Here is a 16,008-nt window from a genome sequence, read left to right as displayed (position 1 = left end):
AAATTCTAAGCTTCACCCCAAGACTAATCAGAAACTTGGGAGGCAGGTGCAACAATCTGATACATTCTAAAGTGTCACTGCAGTTAAACACCTAAGATAACTCAAATGATAAAACCAACTAGGACTCAGATAGATTGTCACTAGCAAATCCTTCTGAAATAGAACTGCTGGGATGGAAGTAGGTAATTCAAAGATTTGACTCTGCAGCAATTAAGTTAGGACCAGTATCCCACCTGTGTCTCAATAGACCCCTTCATCATTTCTAGCTTACTGGATGCTTACTCACATTAATCAGCACCTATGTCTTTGTCAGAAGGTAGCCTTCAGGTTGCCAGAACTTGTCTACCTCACCCTAGTTGAGCATTTATGAGAATTTCAAGCACCTGTTCTCACCTTGAGCCAGCTTAAGCAGTAACTAAGGTGTGTAAATATTCCATCCATCTTGCTTTTCCTGAAGACATTCTGAATTATATAATATATAACACATATTATATATTATAATACATATATTATATAACATGCATTCAGTAACTATTCGAAAACTTGACAACTTGGAGAGGATGATCTGTGTAAATCGTTCTGTGCATTGCTATTAAAATGGACACAAAACGCGTGTGGTGTCTTTGGATGCTCTGAGGAATGGAAGGTATAGGCAAAGGAAAAAGCAGCTCTAAAGAACATACAGTATATCTGATGTTTCTGGAAACAACAACAGAAATCCAGTGTGTGTAGAGGGCAAAAGGGAATGTAGGGTCAGATGAAGAGGAAGACTTACACAGAAGCAAATCTCATAAGGCTGGCTGCTAGAAAAAAGAAAGCTGTATTGAATTGATTCTCAACTAAGTGAGAAATCAGTAGATACTAACAACTGGAAGATGTAACACAGGGGTATTATATCACATGTATCATATGTATCACAGAGGCGATTGACTTAAAACGTCATTCTGAAGAATGAATTGGACATATAGAAATAGGGTAAAAGTGCAGAGAATAGATGCATGCCCCATATTTATCTTTTCAACTATCTAAAGTCCTTGGTTCTAATATGTATGTTCACTTCTGTATTTCAGCTTAGAATGAAAGACATTTATGTACAGAGGACAAGTCTAACATTTTTTTTTTTTGTTCTCCAAGTGCTAAGCAGTGTTAGGTATGTGGTAAATACCTGTTGCTGGAAGAAGGAATGAATGACGTTTAAAACCTAAGAGTTACTTGACTCAGCAAGTCAAACTCCCTTTTCTACTCATTCACCAAAACTATTGTATAATTATTATACTTCATTTTCTCTCATTCATTTTCCCCAATGAAACAAAATCTGATTCCTTAGCCATTTTGTATTTGGTTTTGTTTCTCAGATGTTTGGTCATTTTGATAAGTATCTAAATGATATCTCTGCTAATTCATCACATCTTCTTTAATATACACATCTCAAAAGGAAATCAACATTCTAAAATGTATTTGGAGGTGGGAGGGGAGTGGTGGAGAGAAAATGCAGACAACGAATTGAACAACACTAAAATAATTTTAAAATTTTTTAAAAATAAAATGTATTTGGAAGGAGTAAAGACAAACTCACTGCATGGGCGCCATATATTTATGTTCTACATTTGCATTTGTAGATCCCGATTGTACTCTTTCACAATAGCTCTACATTTGTGGTGTTAAATTAAATGATTAATAATTTATCATCTTGAGTTCATACCTTTATTATGAATTTATATTTATACCCACTTATATTTTATTTATATTTATAATCTTGCTATTTCACTGAATAAGCCTTAGAAAGCAGAATACTATTAACTGGAATAATTTTTAAGTGGCAAGCTAATAAATGTTACACATTTTAATGGTACTATGTGTTATAGTACTCATGCTCTTAAAGTTCTGGTTGATTTTAAAGGTCCAAAAATATTTTAAAAACAAATTTTCCTATTACTTTCTCATTTATTTCACTTGGATTTCCACATAGATTTATGTAGCTGACCTAAGATACATTTAAAATAATGGAATACCAACACTCAACAATCTACTAATTATCTTGATCTCTTCGGAGGTAGTTCACTTCCATTATTCATTAGCCTTGGGACAGATCTTTGCATACAGCATGCACTTCTGTAGACAGGAGAATGTGTGAGTAAGAAGGTAGTCATGCCTTAGTCCCTTTGCTCAAATGATTCTCATAAAAGAGCTTTTTATATCACTTGCTGAAATATAACATTGAGGATCTATGACTCTCTGAATCCTTAAAGTATTTGGATAAAATGTTTTAAATGTACCTCCGTGTTTATCATCTACAGCCATCATGATAGGGATACACACACACACACAGGTGGAGCAAAAGTAAGCTTATAGTAAATCAGAGGTTATTCTTATAGTCTTATTTATTAATTATTGTATTATTTTTCATATGAACAACCATAAACCTATTTTGTCCTGTCCTGTAAAGGTAGCTTCAGATAATATCAGAGTAGCAGAGGTTTTCTATTATTTCTCAATGATTTCTATGTAAGAATAAAATTATAAATAACATTTTAACTAAATGTACATTAAGAATGGTCATTCTAAATAATCTTGTTTATTTTCTTTGTAAAAGAAAATAAGAAATATGATTCAGCTTCATTTTTTACTGTGGCCATCTAGAAACATAGCCATCATATAGCACCCTTTGTTTCTTGGAAAAATTACTAATTGGTTTGTGATTTTCTAGACTCACAAACTTTCTTCTCTAGGTTTTTTTCTATTGTTTAGGTATTTTAATATAGTAAATTGCCTGAACTCCCTTGATTGTTAACAGAGTCCCATATATTATAAACACATATGTTAACAGCTTAAGTGCATTGAATAATATTCATTGGCTACATTTTATATTTGACTATATGTAAAATGTTTATGCATTGAACTCTTTGTGTATATTTGCCAAAGCTAAGAGTATATGTTGAAAAAATACACATAGAAAAAACTTAGAGATATGTAAGTTTAGAGAATTTTATAAAGTAAGTTATATTCAAGCATTTGAATGTTTTGACTTTAATGCAAAATCATTTTGGTGAGATTTATAAAATATTTAACTTACTATTTAACCTATTGATCAGCTGCAATCAAACATTTCTCAAGAATTGCTTAAGAAATATACTCTCAAAACAATGTACATAATAGCAGAATATTAAAAATGACCTGAAAATTCAGTCTTACAATGTGTATTTAAATAATTACAATAAATCTACAGAATAGAAAATATGCAAATATTTCATTTTTATGCAGTTGTTTGTATATTGACATAGAATGTTATTTATGAAATAATTTAAATGAAAAACTGTTACAAAATTTTATGAGTCATATATTTTGTAAGTGATGTAATCAAGTCAAGAAATCTTCAGTGCTTGTCATGATTAGAAAAGAAGAAAGTCAGTGACAGAAAATGAAAGAAGAGAGAAAAACTTGGCCTTTAAAAAAAATTTATTGTTGTTCAAGTACAGTAGTTTCCATTTACTCTCCACAGCTCCTCCCTACCCTACCCATCCCTGTGTCCCACTCTCAGTCCTACCCACTTTGGCTTTGTCCAGGTGTCCTTTATACATGTTCTAGACAACTCTTCCCTTTCCCCCAGTTTCCCCCCTCTCCCCTATCTTCTGGTTACTGTCAGCTTGTTCTTTATTTCCATGTCTCTGGTTCTATTTTTCTTGCTTATTTGTTTTGTTGATTAGGTTCCATTACAGGTGAGATCATATGGTATTTGTCTTTCACCACATGGCTTATTTCACTTAGCACAATGCTCTCCAGATCCACCCATGCTATCGCAAAGAGTAGGAGTTCCTTCTTGTTTTCTGCTGCATAGTATCCCATTGTGTAAATGTACCACCGTTTTTTTGATCCACTCATTTACCGATGTGCACTTAGGTTGCTTTGAGCACTTGGCTACTGTAAATTGTGTTGCTCTGGATATTAGGATGTATATGTTCTTTCAAATTGGTGTTTCGGGGTTCTTGGGGTATTATCCTAGCCATGAAATCACCAGGTCAAAACACAGTTCCATTTTTTAGTTTTCTGAGGAATTTCCATACTCTATTCCACTATAGCTGCACCAGTCTGCATTACCACCAACAATGCACTACGGTTCCCTTTTTTCCACAACCTCACCAGCACTTGATATTTGTTGATTTGGTCATGATGGACATTCTTACCTATATGAATTGGTATATCATTGTGGTTTTAATTTTCATCTCCCTGATGGCTAGTGATGCTGAACATTTTTTCATATGTCTCTAGGCCCTCTGTATGTCCTCCTTGGAGAAGTGTCTGTTGAGGTCCTTCACCCATTTTTTAATTGGGTTGTTTGTCTTCCTGGAGTGGAGTTGTGGAATCGTGTGAGTTATTTATATATTTTGGACATCAAACCCTTGACCAAGGTATCATTGGCAAATATGTTCTCCCATGCTGTTGGTTCCCATTTCATTTTTGGTGTTTTCTTTAGCAATGCAGAAGCTTTTTAATTTAATGAAGCCCTGTTTGTTTATTCTTTCCTTTATGTCCCTTGCTCTAGGGGATATATTGTTGAAAATATTGCTGCATGGGATATCTGAGACTATCCTGTCTATTTTCTCCTCTAGGACTTTTATGGTGTCGTGACTTATATTTAAGTCTTTTACCCATCTTGAGTTTATTTTTGCGTATGGTATAAGTTGGTGGACTAATTTCATTTTTTTTAATGTAGCTGTCCAGATCTCCCAACACCATTTGTTGAAGAGGCTACTTTTACTTCATTTTATGCTTCTGCCTCCTTCGTTGAATATTAATTGACCATAGAAATGTGGGTTTATTTTTGGGTTTTCTATTCTGTTCCATTAGTCTGTTTGTCTGTTCTTACGTCAGTACTAGACTTTTTTTTTATTACAGTGGCCTTATAATGTGGTTTGATACCAGGTGTTGTGATCCTCCTACTTTGTTCTTCTTTCTCAAAATTGCTGAGGCTACTTGGGGTTGTTATGGTTGCACATACATTTGAATTATTTCATATACATTTTATTTTATTTATTTATCTTTAGAGAGGAAGGGAAATAGAGAAGGAGAGAAATATCAATGTATGGTTGCCTCTCGTGAGTCCCCTACTGGGAACTGGCCTGCAACCCAGGCATGTGCCCTGACTGGGAATTGAACCGCCATCATGTGGTTCACAGGCCCGTGCTCAATCCACTGAGCTACACCAGCCAGGGCTGAATTATTTCATATACAGTTTAAAAATATTTGTTCTATACCTGTGAAATGTGTCATTGGTATTTATTGAATTTATTGGGGTTCCACTGGTTAATAAAACCATACAGGTCTCAAGTGTACAACTCCATAACATCATCTGTATATTGTGTCTTGTGCTCACCACACAGAGTCAAGTCTCTTTCCTTTTTCATTTATCCCCCTTTGCCTACTTCCACTTCCCCCCAGCCCCTTTTCCTCTGGCTATCACAATATTATTGTCTGCACCTATGTGTATGTGTATGTGTGTGTGTGTGTGTATATATCTATATCTATATCTATATCTATATCTATATATATATATATATACACACACATATATATGTATGTATACATATATATATATATATATATATACACACACACACATTTTTTACTTAATCCCTCTTTTTTTAACCCAGACTCCAACCACTCCCCTTTGGCAGCTGTCAGTCTGTTCTATGTCTCTGTGTTTCTCCTTCTATTTTGTTTATCAAATTATTTTATTGATTAAATTCTACATATAAGTGTAGTTTTTGAAAATTATTTAAAATGCATTAAAATTGAATGCCTATGTTAAAGATGGTATAGAAAATTCTATAAAAACAAATCAGAGTGCTCTCACACAGGCAAGTGTTATAACAGAAGACTTGATTTATAGTTAGATGTAGTTCACCACAGTCTTGAAGTTAACAGAGCCTATCAGTGCTCTGTAGTATGATTTTATATTTATGTTTCAATAAAAGTCATAAAGTTATAGCTGAATAGAAAGTTTTAAATAAGATTTCAAATTACTTGTGAACTCTTTTTGACATTTTAATTGTATTTTTCCATTAGCATTCATTTCCCTTACATACACCTCCCCAAATTACCACTCTGTTGTCCATGTCCATGAATCCCTTTTTCCTTTTTGCTCAATCCCTCCACCCACCCCCATAGCTGTCATCCTGCTCTCTGTCTATGAGTCTGTCTCTATTTTACTTGTTAGTTCAGTTTGCTCATTAAATTGAATGAAATCATATGGTATTTGTCTTCCTCTGACTGGCTCAAGAATTATTAGACTCATACCTGAGAAGAGACTGTTGCTTGATAGACTCATAAGATAATGCCTTTAGACTGAAATTAACAACAAAAAGTAGGAGACAAGCTGTCTGGTGTTTGAGACAAAGACAAATAGCAAAGAGTGCAGATATGACAGAAGCTGCTGCCATTATCTGATACATGGTACTCTAAGCAAGGCAAATGTGCAGGAGTTGGCAAAAGTAGGTTTACAGTTGTGAGTATGCAGAACATTGTTTATTCTTGTATTATTGTGTATTACTTACTATATTGTTTTTTTAATTTAATTTATTTATCTTTAGAGGGAAAGGAAGGAGAGGGGGAGAGAAATATCAATGTATGGTTGCCTCTTATGCATCCCCCACTGGGAACTGGCCTGCAACCCAGGCATGTGCCCCGACTGGGAATCGAACTGCAATCATTTGGTCCCCCACTCAATCCACTGAGCTACACCAGGCAGGGTACTATATTGTTTTCTATATGAACTGTAAACCTACTTTTGCCCTCCCTGCATATGTGCATGTATAAACTTTTTAAACAACATGTACAGACAAGGTAAATATCAGAAAAAGAAATATTTTCAAATATATATAGATAACATATAGAGTATGTTTAATATTTTATAAAATTTTCTTTAAAAAATGAGAGTGCAAATGAAAAAAGATCTATCAATATTTCTTTGAAAGAAAAATAATATTATGCTTATTACCTTAAATTATAATTTTTTTCAGTTAAATTGTGGATTCATTTGAAGTATACAATTCTCATTTTCACTGTGGAGATTCATCATCATCAGAGAAAGGCATAAATACAGAAATTTAGATCAAAGGAAGAAATTTACAAGAATGGCTGTAAGGAGCTAACTGTATAGATAAATGTTTAATTTGATTTGGTTATCTAATTGTGAAAAAGCCATATAAAAACAGAACAAAGACTAACTGAAGATATCTCTATATTCTAAGGATTTCAATAAAATTTCAATGGAAAAACTCTTTTGACATCTAAATTATACTAAATGACCCCACATATTGGAGGATATCAGCTAAATATAAATATAAGTATCAGTTAAAGTGTGTATAAGAAACCATATGAAAATATTATAATTTCTTTTTTGAGAAAAAGATGTTGTCATTGATGTAACCTTCTCATCTATTACTTAGCTTAAGCTACCCCTACCTTACAGCTCTTATGGGCATGGGCAGGAGAGCGATAGGATAAGTGCTAGGCTCCATTTATTTACTGGCGATCCCTGCCCTTTATTCAATTCATTTCCCCAAGTCTAATCTCTTGCTTGCCATTTAATCGAAGGATTAAATCCTTTGAAGGAATTAATCCTGTGAAGCAAAGGATTCCCAGGCAGGGCACATGCCTGGGGTGCAGGCCAGGTCCCCAGGAGGGGACACAAAAGACGTAGCCACATGTTGATGTTTCTCTCCCTCTCTTTCTCCTTCCCATCCCCTCTGTATATAAATAAATAAAATATTTTCAAAAAGAAAGTTATTGGCATTTACTGTTATCATCACAGCTTTTAACTAAATTATGTGAAGTTAATTAAATAGTTGTCATATTATTCTAATGACTTAGCATTGAATTATCTCAATGATTACACAAAATTTTGTGGTGTATTATTATTCCTTCTACTTCTTTTGACTACGTTTTTTATGTTTGTCTTAGAAAATATTGGCACATACAATAAATAATAGGAATGAACGAGAAAGAAAGAAAAAAGGAAAGAAAGAAGGAGGGAAGGAAGGAGAAAAAAAGAAAAGAAAAAGAAAGAAAAGAGGAAAGGAGGGAGGAAAGAGAAAAGGAAAAGAAGATGCGGAATAAAAAGAAGGAAAGGAAGTAGTTTGTCAGCAATTTAGAATCTAGAAATGTTACATCCATTTTTAAATTCCAGGCTTCTCTTGAAAACATTGAATTAACTGGCCATCCGAAGTTCTACAGGTGGAAGAAGCAAGAAAACAACAACCTGGTCCTTCACCTCTGACAAGCACTGGTTATAACTCAATAAAGCTGTTAGTTATTTCTGCTTCCTATGTGTACGTTCCAGTTTTGGCAATATGACACACATCTGACCTCTTTAGGCACCTGTGTTTAGGAATCATGATCTCAGTAAAATCACAAAGAATGTTGCTTTTCTCACTGCTTTCTAAAACACAAAGGCATGCAGAAGTCCTCTTCCTCTCATCTGCCTTGACTCCAGTCATTTTTTATGCTTGGGTTTATCCTCTGACGTCAGGAGGGCAAAAAAGCAAATCATGCTCACTTGATTATTCTGCTTTCCTTTTTTTAAATGTTGGCAAAATTTAAAATCAACCGATGTTATGCTTAAAACAAATTCCATTTTATAAAACAGTACCAAGACTATTAAGAGGAAAACATAAACTGAATATTACCAGTTCAAAACAAATTCTACATGAAGCAATGCAGTGTGAATATTACGTTAACTCTTCCAAGCTAGATGCAATTTAGTAAATTGCTTTTGCTGTTCGCTTACATTATGGAAGGTTTAATTTGACTTTGTGGAGTATAAATTTGACTGCTTGAAGGAAGCCAATTAAATCAAATCTATATTTTAAAAAATTAGTCCAAAATTTGACATAATTTAAACAAAACAACTCGTCCAATCAGTTAAACATTTCAAAGATTTGGTATGTACAGTGCAACTAAAACTTTCATCAATTTATTACTTTAGCCAGGATGTGTGAAAGCAAATTTTTGGCAGGTGATTATAAAATTGGGTTATCAGAATGCACTAAGCAGTTAGTTCCATAAAAACTGGAAATTTCCTGATCTCAGCACTATTTATGAATTATTGACTTACGTGTGAGCATAAAAATGAAGCAAATAAAGTGATAAAGAAGAGAGTCCAGCTTTAAAAATCTCAATTTTTTGCACAAATCTATTTTTCTGGAAAATGAGTGACAATCATCATTTTTTCTCTTACAATATAACAGTGAAAATGTATGGCACTTAGAAATTCTTTTAGTGTTAAAAATATGCTATTGCGTATATGCTGGCATTAGTGAAAATATACACTAGTGGATTATATTTTTACTTGTAGGTGTGACAAAAGTCTCAAAATAAGTAAAAATTTAGAAAATTGTATACATATCCTAAATCATTTTTTGATTCATAAAATAAGTAGGGAGTTTGATATCTCCTATTCAATATGTACCTATTTAGGAACAAAACATGTTTTAATGTTTGATATAATAAACATAATTTCATGCTTATTAGAATAAAATTTATAACATTTCTGATACCTTGGGGTATTAAAGACTTACTCTTGGGTACCTTCCCAGCTAACAATGCCTTCTTTTCTGAGAAATATATCATCTTTCTCCCCTTTCCTACTGCTTCCAAAAGGTGGAAGACCTTGAAGTCCTGTTATGCCGTAGAACCAAGCCAAATGGACTTTTTTCCTCTAGGAATGTGGGCCTGAGTGTCAGAGATGCAATTCAGTCTCTTCTACTTATTAATTCTGTGAGTGTGTGTGTGTTGTCAGATCACAACTCCATACAGTCAGTTGGTGCCTTCCTGGTAACCACTTTGGCACTAGTGGGAAAAGGAGATGGATGGGACCATGATAATCTTAAATGATACAAAGTAATAGTCTGACACATAAATTTCGAAAAATTATGAATAACCACATTTGTCCCAAGTTTCTGTCCACTGGGAATGAAATGGGCATCAGGGAATGACCTGCGTATTCCCTTGCATTACAATCACATAGATTATCTAGAGGTGACCTTGAGGAAGGGCAATTTTGCCTTCATTATAAATTCTAAAATGGTATGGTTAACTAGCTAACTCTCCAGCTGCATTTCATATTTATATCCCTTTAACTATGAATATTCTGGATCGCGATTGTATAACTTCAGAAGTATTGATATTTTGTACCAGAAAAATATTTGTGGTGAAGGGCATTATAGAATATTTAACAGTATCTCTGTCTTCTACTCACTAGATGCCAGTAGTATTACCTCAGTTGTGACAAAATGTCCCCAGATATTGTCAAATGTCCCCCGAGGGGCAAAATCATCCTGGTTAAAATCTACTGCTCTAGGTACAATGTTGTTCTTTTATATTTTATAACAATGTTCTTTAATTTTCCACCACACACTCCTTAAAATTATTATCTTCTTCCTGGAATGTTTTCCTTATTTTCCATAACTTAAAGTTACTTCCTCTTGGTGCTGCCAAATCAGTTTTTACTCTCTGGACCTTTTTGATCCATTGTTTTCTAGTTTCTGGCTTCAGTTCCCTGTCTTCTTCTCAGTTGTGCCAGTGTGCTATGTTCATCTCAAGTTGAGATGAGCTCATGTTCTTTCACGTTTTCCTGGAATTACCTACCTTTGTCTCAGTGTCTACTCATAGCCTGTGTAGCTTCTTTCCAGAAAACTTCCTTAGCACCGCAGACCAATTTAGTCTGATTTTTGTTGCTGTTAATATGCCTGCATAAGTAATGGTATTCCTTATACTCAGAACACTTGTTTCAGCTTGCCTTTTTGTGTTAATTTGTGTGATAATCTGGCTAATATATTTCATACCCACAAATGTCTGTACTCAATGAGAACAACCAGTAAAGAATCGTATTTTTTGTGTTTTGCTTATCTTTTTACTTCCAGCACCCGCCAGAGAGTTAGGCACATAATAAACAATATATACTTGTGTTCACCCAATATATGTATTGACCCAATGTATATTTGGAGAGTAAATAGGATCTACTGCCCACAATTAGAATTGGGTGATTAGTGAGTACTGATGCTTCCGATATAGGTTGGAAGCTCCCCAAGAGCTGGACTCTTGTCCTTGTTTGGAGCCACTATAACTACAGTGCTTGATATAAGCTCTCAAAATTTTCTCTCTTTTTTTGCCTCAAGGGATTGAATGCTTCCCCAAAAGAACTCTCTTTAAAAAAATAAAGATAAAGAAACTTTTAATTTACAAAAATTTCATTAAAAATAGACCTTAGATATTTGCTATACCATTTTTATTTGTGTATTGTTTCAGTGTATTTGTAGATGAATGTGCCTATATCTCAGTGCAATGTAAATTATTGGTAGGGTGATGCTAGAATCTTGTCTTCTGCTACTTAGCTAAACTTTACTTTCTTAGTTGCTTAATCTCACCTGACAGATATCTTTGAAAACCTACAAAATTCTCTTAGTGTATATGTCCAAGACCTTAATACACCTACAAATACTTTGAATTATTAACACACATTACTTGTCTATTTATTGTATCTCCTATTTTGCTTTTCTATTCAGCTTTTAAGTAGCTTCAAGTTAAATTTATAAAATAACACCTTTAGCAATAAGTTGATATTGCATTAGTTTCATAGAATCAACATATAGTACTAAAAATATAACTTGTATTATTATTATCATCATGTTCAAGAAACTTATTTAACCAATATAAATAGACTTAGAGCTAAAACTCCACAAAAAATAATGGGCTTCATATTTTGAAATAATATCACTGATACCCAGGGCCTCCTAGTATCCAGATACTATTTGAACTATATAGATTATAAAATAGAGTGTTATCATCCTGAGTATTTTAGGCCACCATGCCAATAACTGATTCCCTAAAAAAAGTAGAAGTTCTATATAAGTTTTAACTTAACCAATCTTAAATATTCTGAGCAACCAAAGTACCATTTATTGGGGAAAAGGCTATAACTCATTAATACAAAAACATTAGCATAATACTGGCTCAGATCCTGGGGATAATATATGTAAAAGAAAAAGTAGATCACTCTGCCTCTGCTGTATTAAATAATAAAAAGCATAATTTATAAGCCATACTCACAATTCCCCTTACACACAAAAAACTGCATGGATTAAACAGCTCCAACACCTAGGTATCCTATACTTGACAGGCTGGTATACATGTGCTATTTCTAGAAAATAAGTTGTTATGTTTGAAAGGGTAAATCACTTGCTCCATTATTAATCATAAAATTATGTTTGTAAGCCCCATGGGAAGATATATGGCTGAGAAAAGCCTGTCTTCTAAACTTCACAGAAATAGGATTAAAAACCTGTCTCACATCAACATTTTGTTTTTAGAAAATTGATGTTTGCTTCAGCAAGACGTTTGTGTTATTCACATCTTGGGTGGCTTGGATATTTGCATCTTTTCACAAACTGGTGTTGAATATTAAATCTAATAAAAAAGGATAGCAGTCTTTAAAAAACATATTTCCCAAAATAAAGATCAACAGTGACCTCCTTTGGCCCTGGCTGTCGTAGCTCAGTGGATTGAGCGCGGGCCTGCGAACCAGACGATCGCGGTTTGATTCCCAGCCAGGGCACATGCCTGGGTTGCAAACCGGTTCCTTGCAGGCTAACTACCAGCAGGGGATGCACAAAAGGCAACCATACATTGATGTTTCTCTCCCTCTCTCCTTCCCCTCTAAAAATAAATAAATAAATAAAATCTTAAAAAAAAAAAAAAACAGTGACCTCCTTTAATTGATTTATACTAGGACCCAGCCCACCCCTCAAAAAAAAGAAAAGATGACTCAGGAAATAACATGCTTTATTCTAAAATACCAGTATGCATTAAAAGGAAGTTTTAAAAATAAAGCCCTATTAAACAAATTTCCAGTAACTAATAACAATTAAGCCACTCATTTCTTCAAGTCTCATCTTTTTAAATTAAATATTTGCAATTAGTCAAGGAAAATATTTTTAATTTTCTGTAGTTTATTGTTTGACATTCATTTTTAAATTTTTTTTTATTTAATTGATGTTCAAGTACAGTTTTCTGTCTTTTACTCCCATTACAGCCAACCCCCCACAGTGCTCCCCACCTCCCTTCCATTTCCACCCACCCCTTAGTTTTTGTCCATGTGTCCTTTATACTAGTTCCTGTAAACTCTTCCCCTTTTCCCCTGAAATTCTCTCCCCTCTCCCCTCTGGTCACTGTCCCCCTGTTCTCTATTTCAGTTTTATTTTGCTTGCTTGTTTGTTTTGTTGTTTAGCTTCCTGTTAAAGGTGAGATCATATGGTATTTGTCTTTCAACACCTGGCTTATTTCACTCAGCATAATACTCTCCAGTTCCATCCATGCTGTTGCAAAGGGTAGGAGCTCCTTCTTTCTTTTTGCTGCATAGAATTCCATTGTGTATAAGTACCATAATTTCTTGATCCATTCATTTACTGATGGATACCTAGGTTGCTTCTAGCTCTCATATTTTTAAAAATTTAATAAAGATTATTATAAACCAAAATTAGTGAGTCATAGAAATATGTTTGTTGAAAAGAACAGAAGCATAGTTATCATTTTTCTGAATTTTCCTGTATTTAAAAATGTAGAAAAAATTTCAGACATAGTAAATTAGAACTCTTAAATTCTGAATGAAAATTTCCTCATATCTGTGTGGCTTTAATACAGCTAGCTATGTATTGCATCTAAGCTAGTTTTAAAAAATGAGGATGTTTCAGTGAGTTATCTCAAAAACACATTTCAAATTTCTTTTTTGATTCCAAATTAATTTGTGATTAAGAAAGATAGTCACATTCATCTGAATGAATGATGCTGAATAAGAAATAATGCATGTCTCAAGTATTATTTTTAAGAATAAAAAATTAATTAATTCGTTAATTTTAAGGACATTTTTTAAGTTTCTATTTATTTATTTTTTGACAGAGTGGAAGGCAGGGAGAGAGGGAGAAAAGCATCATTGTGTGGTTGCAGCTCATGTGCCTCCTAGTGGGGACCTGGCCCGCAGTAGGGGCCAGGCATGTGCCCTGATTGGGAATTGAACTGGTGACTGTTTGGTTTTTTGGCTGGCTCTCAATCCACTGAGCCACACCAGCCAGGGTGAAAAAATAAATTTCATTTAACAAAAGCAATACAGAATTCTTGTAGCAGGTGTCCTCACAAATATGGACTAATTCCCCATAAATGGCTCACACTTTCAAAACTTCAGGGCTTCCTCTTCTTCTACATTCTCACTCATTTTAAGAGGCTAAAGGTCATCTTTAGTGGAAAGCTGTTACATCCTATAAGCAATTGCTTGATACCAGATTTTGTAAATCTTTCTTATCTGGTCTCTTATTTTTTGTCATTGGTTATATGCAGATATAATTAAGCATGAACATATTTGTCTCAGCTGAGGGACACAGCTCCTTTATATCTTCATGTTCAATATTAAAGTTTAGTTTGAGTTCTTCAGTTCTAGTCATTATATAATTTTCACATAGAATTTAGCTGTGTTCATTCATAATGATCATATCTGTCTTATAATTCAATTTCCTAAAATAGAATTCTTACAACTTTGTTTTACTTTTTCCATCATTTCGAATGTTTTTACAGTGAACATCCTCACATTTTGATCACAATAGTCTCTCCTTTGTTCCTCACTGATGCTTTCCTAGGTGTTTTCACCAAATGAAGGAGCTGCTGCCATCTTTTACAGTTTTCATCACAGCTCTCACTTTTGTTATGTTTAAAGAAATCACAAACCTAACAGCTCAAACAGAAGTGTATTTCCTCCTTAACATACTGCTCCTTCGGTCTTCATAGCTCAATAACTGGCACCACAATCTACTTAAACATCTGATATGAAAACTTTCAAGTCTCTTATCACTTTTCTTTTCCTTATCATTTACATACAAAACCACCCTGTCCTCTAATTCTAAAATAGATATTAACACCATTTAGCTTTTGCTGCCTCTATCTATTTTCCAGTTCACTCTACTATCTTTTGTGCAGATTGCAATACTTTGGCTGCTTTTCTGTTCCAATAGATTCATTTTGTTCATGAACTTAAAGCTAGTATATTCTATAGGATATATACCAACTGGCTGCTGCTTATTTATCTTGGCACATTTTCTGCCATTCTTAGCAGCATTAGTTTTTTTACTTGTTTGGTTGGCTGGTTTGTTAGTGTTGTTATTACTATATTCAAACAATATTAAACTTTTACTAATGTCGAGTCTTTAGTTTTGTTTTTTCTGTCCATGATGTTCTGTTCCTAAATTTTTCAGCTGGCCCTTTCTTACATGCCTCACTTTGGGATAGCTTCTTTGACTGCCGACCACAAAGTACCACCCATATCCTCACCCCAATCGTGACAAGCAAGTATAGTATTCCTATAACCTTCCTATATAACCTCGAGGGGAGGGGAGGTGGAATTGAGAGCCACTTGTGAAAGTGGATTTCAAAAAAGATAATCCCCAATTGGAAAATCCCCAGTTGGAAAATCCCCAATATTTGTGAATTAAAACACAACAGTTCTAAATAACACATGGATCAAAGACGAAGCCTCAAAAGAAATATGTTTTTATATTTTGCGACAAAGATGAAAATCCAACTTAATGTTTGAATTCTAATGAAAGCAGTGTTTAGAGGAAGACTTATAGCATTAAATTCATATATTATAAAATAAAAATATCTAAAATAAACTATCTAATCTTTCACCTTAGAGAATAAAAGAAAGAAGTTAAGTCAAAAGTGAGATGAGATATAAATAGTAACTGTTAGAGTAGAATCAATAAAATTGAAAGAAGAAATAAAAAAATCAGTAAACAAAACCAAAGATGGTTTTTGGAAAGATCAATAAAATTGGTAAACTTTTGTCAGCCTTCAAATTTTTAACAAAATAAGAAACACAAACCTCAACTATCAAAAATAAGAGGTGTCATCACTAATAATTTCATAGACATTAAAATTATAATAAAGGAACACTACAAGCAATGATAT

This window comes from Sturnira hondurensis, unplaced genomic scaffold, assembly GCF_014824575.4.
Source record: "Sturnira hondurensis isolate 20B ecotype Veracruz unplaced genomic scaffold, ASM1482457v3 Scaffold0022136, whole genome shotgun sequence".
Taxonomy (NCBI): domain Eukaryota; kingdom Metazoa; phylum Chordata; class Mammalia; order Chiroptera; family Phyllostomidae; genus Sturnira; species Sturnira hondurensis.
Note: the sequence above shows the minus strand (reverse complement) of the source record.